The following is a 9,328-nucleotide window of genomic DNA, read 5'->3' on the forward strand; positions in this document are numbered from 1 at the left end:
CTACCTCTGCATCTAATGATCTGGTGATCTGATCGTAAAAGGCCACCAGGTTGGTCTGACAGGACCTGCCACTGATGAACCCGTGTTCAACAAAACTCAGAATCTAATGAAAGTTTTGCTTGTGAGTGAGCTAAATGGGAAAACTATGGGACTGATACTGTGGAAAATAGAAGAATGGTTAAGTCAACATGATGACCCCCCTTTAGATTTTCTTTGTCTATTTCTTCATTTTAGTGCAAATTGCCCATTTCTGTACTATGCTCAAGTGTCTATAGGTAGAGACAATGATGATCCCTATTGATTCAAATGTCATATTAGTAGTACCTTCTTTCTTCATTATTAAAGGAAAACCAAAAGGGAATCCAGAGGGGAAAAAGTTTCTGTAGTGGGAATACTCTGTCCAGCAAATGTTTTGATGTGTGCACCTTTGCCCAACAGTAGTGCCATTAACCAGTGATTCTCAGCCTTTTAGGCTCAAGGCACTGCTTGTTTTTTTAGCTCCATGCAAAATATTTATGTACATGCTTGATATTAGTCAGTCATCATCTTTTCTTAAATCCTGAATCATTTGCTTGACTGTGGGAGTGTCTACATGAAAAGTTTACTGTGAAGTTGCTTAATTAGCTCTGCAGTATATGTCTCAGCATCTACCTGTGTACTCTCATTAAGCCATAGTAAACTCTGCTGCAGGTTAGTACTTGTAAATATGCACATGTAGATGCTGATGAGGCTGGCTGGGGCACAAGGGTGCTTGATGTGGGGCTGACTGCTAGCTAGCCCTGCACTGGAGTACTCTCATGTCCCAGCCAGCCCCTCCACAGCACATTGAGCTGGGTCAGAGCAACTCTAGGCCAGCAAGCTGACCTTCCAGGCCCCCTGCCATCCAGGGCAGCTCTGACGTGGCTCAAGGTGCTGCGGTCCTGGGTACACATTAACATGCAGAGCCCAGCAGCATAAATGAATTAATTGCATATGTAGATGCACCCTGTGTGTACTTAATCCACATTTACCTCATATATGGCAGTTCTTGGTTTTCACTTGTTTTTTGACTATGGAAAAATAATAGAGCAATACTTCTCTGTAAAGAGCTCAGAAATATCACCAGGAAAAAAAATGACCTTATGGATTCCTATTTGAAGCTTCTAGGTTTATCCTGTGAGTCATGTGTAGGTGTTTGTCTATCTAATATTGCTAATATTGTACAGCTCCCTATGGCACCCTCATAAGGATCTCATGGCACCCAATAGTGCCATAGCATCCTGGTTGCAAATCAGTGTCTTAAATACTCTGAATGGCTCCATAGAAGCTCCCTTAAACTGGAGGAATTGTAACTGCATTTGCATAATGTGAATTAGGCTAATTAGGTTGTAGCAGCCAGTACTAATTAGCCCAAACTCACGCCTATTCGCCCACATGAAGTTTTATGCAAGCATGACCATGCTGCTTTCTGCTTTGAGGTAGCCTGCCTGGAGAAGTGCTGTCAGGGATGGTAAGTTTAATATAGCTGGTATCTGTATACAAGATTCTTCCTTTGTCTAACATGTAGACTATACTATACTATAGTACTATAGAACTATTTCCACTTTTCTTCATAACTGGAGGGTTGAACTCTGTGTTGTTTTTGTAAGCTAAACTCATTACACACCCAAGGGACTCCTTGTATCCCTGCTTTTCTTTCCTAAACTTCCTGGATGTCACCCTCCAATACCCATTTCCTTTATAGACTCCATGGAATTCCAGAGCCCCTTCCTTCCCCTAACAGTTCTGTGAGCCTCCCCATTTTGCACCTTCATTCTATGGGTTCTGTGGGTACCTCCATCTATCTAAGCCAGGGTCCTGGTGTGTCCCCAGTCTTCTGCTCTTGTCATACTTTTGTCATAGTTTCATATGTGCTAGCAGCTGGAAGGGACCTTACGGATTGTCGGGTCCACCCCCCTGCACTTGAGCAGGAAAGACTGCTGGGATCAGATGACGCCAGCAAGATGGGTATGTAGGTGTAGGTAGCAAGGAAAGTCTAGGTTCCTTATGGAATGCAAAACATAATCTGTTATGGATGACCTGGAGAAGGCTGAAGGATTTAATGCTTTTTCTTTGGTCATTGCAAATAAAGTCAGGTACCATATGAGAAGTGCAGTTGGCAGCAAAGATAGGGGAGGAGATCTCCTGTCCTCTCCCTATTGTAAGCAATCTGTAGCCCTTGATATATCCCTCGTTTCTCCCTTTCCACTCCTTGAGCATGACACAGCCTTCTCTCACTGAGGATTCTGTGTACGTTTCATTCCCTCTATATCAAAGGCACTGTGTGCACGCCAAGATTATTGTATTACTAGTATAAAATGCTAATATAAAGAGTAGATTACAAATTAAGTAACTTGGATATGTATGACAATAAATAATTGAGTAAACATGACAAAACTAAATAATAAATACAGAAAATGTTGCCCTGTGGGGTCAGGCCAACTCTCAGGATCTCAATATTGCAGTGTTAGACAGGAGGGTGCGACACAAGTGCACATATACAAACATACAAATCAATTAAGTGCATACACACACACACTACCAACTCAGGCACATACACATCCAAACTAGCCTAGGCACATGCATACCTATTACCAATTTAAGCACATATACTGTACACCCCAAAAGTTAGACAAAAATCAATTGTCCATACCTGCACACTCAGTACACATACAAAGATCACTAATTTGTATATCATGCACACAATGACATATATATACACACACACTCACCAATTCACACACATACAACCCACCTACACATACACACAGGTAAGTTCCTAACTTGGATGGTACAGTGTGCTTGTGTGTGCTTGGGGTACCTGGGATACTTGGGGGAAGGTTCAGGTGAGAGAGAGAGTTAAAGTGTAGGGAGTGAAAGTTGCCAAAACAAGGATTAGAACCAGTGGACTATAGAGAAGCTGGCTGAGGAACTGAGGCTTGGGTTACTTAAGGTAGATTGGGGCTGGAAACTGAGGCAGACAGCTGAGATATTGTGAGGGGAAGATAAGTGGTGGCAAGGAGGAGACAGCCAGGAAACAGACAAAAATCCAACTTGGGGTTTCAAAATAACAGTTTTATTAATCAGACAACACACTACACAGCCCCATGAACTTATTGGTTCACACACACAGGCAGCAGGATAAAGAGACTCAGTGGAAGGGTTGAAGTCCGTGTAGGGAAGAGAAGCAGAGTCCAAGTCCTTGGTTGAAGAGGGGGTGGGGGGTGATAGCTACCTATCCAGGCCAGAAAAGGTCCTTGTTCAGTATATGTTGTCCAGAGGGGGGTCACCGGCAGGGCCTCTGGGTCGGTAGGTGGTGTGGCATGATGCTGGTCCAGATGAAGATGGAGTCACAAGGAGTCAGTCTTCACTACCCCTTTTTATGGGGCAGACTATTTCTGATCTCCTATGGGGAGGGCCTGTCCAGGCAATGTCAGTCCTGTTCCAGAGGGCTCTGGGTGTTCTTATTGAGCATATGCAGCTTATCACAATGGTGGGTTGCTTCATCTTTTTGTTTCTTGAATGCTGAGGGTGGTTCCAAGGGCTGGGTTATTGGTCCAGGTATTGGTGTTGATCGAGATGGGCAAAATGCAGCCCACTGAGCCATTTTATCCAGCCTGCAGGCCTCCTAAAAATTTCAGAAGATTTATATGAATTTGCCCTGGGCTGCCTGTCATGTGGCCCTTGATGGCTTGCCAAAACTCAGTGAGCAGCCCTCCACCCAAAATAATTGCTCGCCCCTGGTGTTGATGGTTCGGTCATTGAGAGGGAGCTATTTTTAGACTTACTGCCATTGTCTCTCAAGCTCCCTCATTCATCCCCATTCATTCAGGAACCAAGTTACATAGGAGGGGTACTATGAGTCATAGGTTACACAACCAGGCATGGGGATAAGATGGAGGCTTGACATTACAAGATGGAAACTTGACATGCCTTATGCTAACTTACATGTATAGGCCTAAAACAGAAATCACACAATATAAAAGCAGTAAAAAATAAATACAAACATCATAATTATATCAAAATAGCAGGGCACTTATTTGCAAAGAGGGAGAGAAGAATAAAACTTACTACCTAAAAAAATTTTTTAAAGCGTATCCTACACCTTAGCTTACATATACTTATCTATAAGGAATAGAGAAGGAGAGAAAAGTCAGAAAAGGTTGGAGAAGGGGAGGGAATTCATTTTAAAATAAATAAAAAAGAAAAACAGGGGGGTTGATATAACACTGGGTATGTACAGATTTTAACTTCAATACAATAAGTTTAAAATAGAGGTTATTTAAGGTATTAAAATATTTTGAAGTGCTTTTTCCTATCTATTTTCTCTCCCCTAAGGTAAACTCTACTTCAGATGTGACATCTGTATATGTTGGAGGAAGGTGCTTCAAGGAAGACTATCTCCATGCATATCTATTATAGGATGAAAATCTGCTTACTCTAGTCAATGTACAAGCTCACCTTTTCCTGGGTAGGGTTCATTTATGTACTGGGATCCTTAAAATAAAAATTTTGTTTCATATTAGTGTAGTTTGCCTATTAATTTGGGGAACATCCCTTATCTTGCAGGCTTTACTTCATCAGTGTTTTGTTTCTCCCTTGTTTTGCCATGAGTCTGCTGCTGAAAAAAAGGAAGGCTTAATAAAATTCAAACAAGTTTTGTGCATACTCCTTGTCATGGGTGACTGGTACCACTTTATTTGGGGAGGTACATGCCCTGCCTGTGACCAGTCCTGCCGACTGATCCTGTGGTCCCAGGGGAGTCCCCCCGAGCGTGATCCTATGATTCAGGGGGGAGGGTTCCATGATGGCCGATCACTGCAGCTGATTGCTGCGCTTGCTGCAGTCACTTCTGGGAGCAAGCGCCGGCTAATCACTGCAGCCAGTCCCAGAAATGGCCGCAGCCACTCCTGAAAGTGGCTGCAGTGAGCACAGTGATCTGCTGACATTTGCGGGGGGGGGGGCACCAGCATTCCTGTTTGCCCTGCCTGCCCATCTCCTAAGCAGTGAATGCAGCTGTCAGGGAGTGCACTGGTGCTCTCTGGGGGCTCATGTGCACCCCTGTGCACCCCCTATGCATCACCACTGCTTTTTGTTTATAATTGTGGTGGAGGAAAAGGGGGTAAACTCCTTTTAATGGTGCTTTAACAGTGTTTTAATCAGCTTTCAGATATACCATATTTACTCTATTAGAAGTCAAGGATTTTCTCCCAATTTAACATGTGGGAAAACGCTCCTTGCCTTACAATTGAACACAAGGCAGTTGGGCAGGGCAGGCAGCTGCTGTGGCTCTGGCCCCAACCTGGGGTTGTGGCTGGAGCTGTTGCTGCAGCTGCTGCTAGCCACCCACCCCCAACACTGCCTCTGCATGTCCTGCCACTCCTTCTATGAAGGACCCTGTCTCATGCCACTCTGCTTCTTCTTCTCCCTCCCCCTCGCCCTCTGCTCCCCTTGTTTACCTTTGCTCCACACTGGCAGGTTCTTCCGCTTCTGTAGCCCAGGGCATGGAGGACAGTTCCAGCCTGGCCCCATAGCAGTGCTGCAGAGCCAGGCTGTAAGTGTGCCCTGGGCTGCAACAGGGATGGAGTCTGCAGGCACAGGGTAAAAGTAAAGGGAGGGTAGAGGGGCAGGTGGTGGGGGTTAGATAATTCAGGGGAGGACAGATGGAAGGAAGTGGGGGAGGGATCTGATGCAGCAGGTAGTAGAGATAGTATGGAGAGGGGAGAAGGGGGAACAGTGGAAGGTAGCCTGAGGATGCAGGAGGGCAGAAACAGTGTGGGGCAAGTTGGTTAGGACAGGCAACAGGGGGCAAGCTGCCTGCCTCTTACTGCCTGCCCCATTACTGCCCCCCACCTGTCCTACTATATATACCCTCCACTGCTTCTCTTCCACCACCTGCACCATTACTGCCCCCTCATCACTTCTCCCCCCCCACTTCAGGAAGGGGGGGTGGGGGTGGAGTGGCAAATTTAAAATGATCCTTCAATAGTTAGATTCCGTACATGAAATTTATAATAAATTTATAAATATTCCATGTATAGAATGTTATTACTGGGGTTCGGCTTACACTCAGGGTCATCTTGTATTCACAGTCATTTTTTTTTTTGGTAACTCTTGGGAGTCCTTGCATTAACACACCATTTTGGTTATGATTATTTCCTAATCAGAATAAGATTTTTTTGTAAATCTTTACTAAATCTTCTGGCTGCATAAATTTTATTCACTAATGTGGCTGTGGCATTGTAGAAGGACTCTTTGCTATTGTGCTCAGCAAAACAGAGGTAACAGCAGCTCAGATTTCACAGGTACTTCAGTAAGGAACCTGCACAAGCACCAGACCAAGCCATAGGAACGGAAAGACAATGTGGAAGGTTTTCCTGCCATTTCCTTACCTATGGCTGTTTGGTTGGGTAAGAAACTGTGAACTGGATAATAGTTGTGTGTTACATTTTGATGTTTGTTATCTGTTTTTCTGTGATCAAAAGATGTCCTGGAATAGGAAATCTAAGGGTTAGATTTCCTAGGTTTTCCAATTGAATTGCTTGCTCTGGCCTAATGAGAGCTTATTTCTAATTATCTTGTTTAGTACAGTATTGGTAGTGTCCGTATGTTTAGAGACTTTAACTTACAAAATGACTACATTCATTAATTGTATTTTATTGTGAATCCTTTTGTGCAGTCATTTATTTTGAAATTATTTGTCATGATAACCAGGCTTACTGCACTTTTGGCTTTCCTGGTTTCTTCAAGTCTTCCACCTCTGTTGCAGATATCAAGCTGTCATTTATCTTTGGGGAAAGTTAATCCAGCAAGTTCTATTCTCAGATTGTGCTTTTGCAGCAATCTACCATGATGAACAGAGATCAGCTGGGATCCTGGTTTTCTCTGATTTAAAAAAATCCCAATTTTCAGATAGAAAAAAGAAACCCAAAATCTACATTTTCCATGATTGAAATGAAACACCAGTAATATCTATCTATCTATCTATCTATCTATCTATCTATCTAAATGTGGATTTTGGGTTACTTTTTAAATCCAAAAATTGGGGAAATTTTTTAATGGAGAAAACCAGAATCCTTGGAGATCACCCCAGCAGTCCTGTCTTTTTGTTTGAAAGAAAAGTAACTGCAAGACAATGCTTGTTAGTTAATTTTTCCCTTTAACCTCACAAGCCCAAATCCTACTTTTGTGGAAGTCAGTGGTCACTGTCCAACTGATGTAAATAGGAATAGGGTTGTAAATAGGAGATATTCAAGGTCTGCACTTTTCATAACTGGTGTTTACATTTCTGCATTTCTATGGCAAGAATTATCTATCTGTACAAATTTTAACAGTAGATGGCAGTCACATTTTCTGCATGGGTTATGATTTCTGCATCTCCAAATCTCTCAGCAAAGTTTTCTTGGTCAGGCCTCAAATCTAATGTTGCATAGTGACATAACCAATATGCATACTGCAGATGCTGTACAATCCATGAGATACATAGTCGTTTCCTTCAATGGAAAAGGAAAGAATGACAAATGAATGTATGTACCAATATATTTTGTATTTGAATTTGTGCATCAGTGTGAATTACACTTGGATCAAGGTGGCCAGGCCTGTGGAGAGGTGAAGTTAGGGTAGTACCAACTCTACAAATCATGGTTCCCAAAAAACTAGCATGGATTTTTCAGCAAGGGAACATTGACTCTTTTGACTATTATCCTAGCCCTTTCAGTGAGTGAACACGTCTCAACAGTGATGAAAGAGTGATCCCTAAGTGAGCTTGGTTATTGTGGAGATAGGAAAGCCGCCTATATTGGGCATTCTTAAGAGCCCTGCTGATCTTAGAATATAAGGAAATGTAAAGGGCTGATTTCCCATCTGTTTATTGAAGACTGTCTGCATGAACAAGAGTGAGGATCCCCTCAACAGAAAAAAATGAGAGTATGAATTCCTTAAGGAGATGTAATTTTTTTTACTTCATCCTCAACTTTAAGTAGTTGAATAGGCTTACTGATGTCAAATATTAATCAAGACCCACAATTTGCTATCTCAGACAACAAGCTTTAAAAGGAAAAGTGCAATAATTAGAAGATCAAAAAACCAAACAAATTCAACTGTGCACTTTCACTTAAAAATTGCCATAAAGAATGTTTTGAAAAATGTTAATCCACTTGCTGTCAGTGAAAAACTGTGTTCACCAGCTTTTGGCTGAATTATGAGTTAGTGAAAAATAGTTCTTGCAATGGAAGTGCTGACAAAACCTTAACTATACTATTATGAGGCCTGTGCATGGCTAATAAATAGGGACTTATTAAAATTGCAGTTTCACAGATTTTGTGAAAAATGTGGAATCCAACACTGCCTACAAAATCTGTGAAAAAAAGAGAAAACTTACAGCAAATAAAATGCTGGCTCCCCAGAGGGAGCCAGCAGCCCTCAGGGTGCTGCAGCTTGGCTGCACAGCTGGCTGGGGGCAAGGAGGGAGAAGGGGTTGCCTACACACAGGAGAGCCCAAGATGGCTGCTGCCCCCACCCCTTGCTGCTGATTGGCTGAGAGGGCTGGCTGTTGTGGACCCATCCCTCTCCATCAATCAGTGATGAGAGGTGGGGCCGTACAACAGACAGTCTTTGTAGCCAATCAGCAGTGAGGGGCAGGGCCACTGGGGCCCCTTAGCCAATCTTGGATATGATAAGCCTCAAAAATGGCAGCTGGCCCTGCAATCTGCCTGCAAAATCATTTGGCTGCCCTCTTGAGGTGGGTAGACCCCTACTAATAAATAATATACTGTGCTTCTTTCTCTTGTGTTTTAGAAATTTGCAACAATTCAATATAGAGTTTTCTAGTCCTTTGTTGCCATATGAGTGTGTCAGAATGGCAATAAATACTGCACACAATAATAAATACTTTACAGTCATTTACACATGCTTCAGCAAGTACTAAATAACTGCACAATAACAACTGCACAGTCAGTGGTATGTGTAGATACACCCATCACCTTACACTACTTTACTACAGTGATGTAAATAGTTTTTCTCCCCATAACCTTTTATTAAACTGACTCCAGAAAACTGAGGAGAAAGGCTCCTATGTTGTTGTATCTCATGATTAGTATTCCTGTGACCGTTTATTCTTCTTTCTAAATAAATTAAATATTATAGTTTCATAGTTTCTAGGGTCGGAAGAGACCTGAGCAGATCATCTAGTCTGACCCCCTGCCATGGCAGGAAAGAATACTGGGGTCAAACGACCCCGGCAAGATGTTCATCTAACCTCCTCTTAAACACCCCCAGGGTAGGGGCCAGCACCACTTCTCTTGGAAGTTGG

Source organism: Crocodylus porosus, unplaced genomic scaffold, assembly GCF_001723895.1.
Source record: "Crocodylus porosus isolate Cpor-Errol unplaced genomic scaffold, CroPor_comp1, whole genome shotgun sequence".
NCBI lineage: Eukaryota > Metazoa > Chordata > Crocodylia > Crocodylidae > Crocodylus > Crocodylus porosus.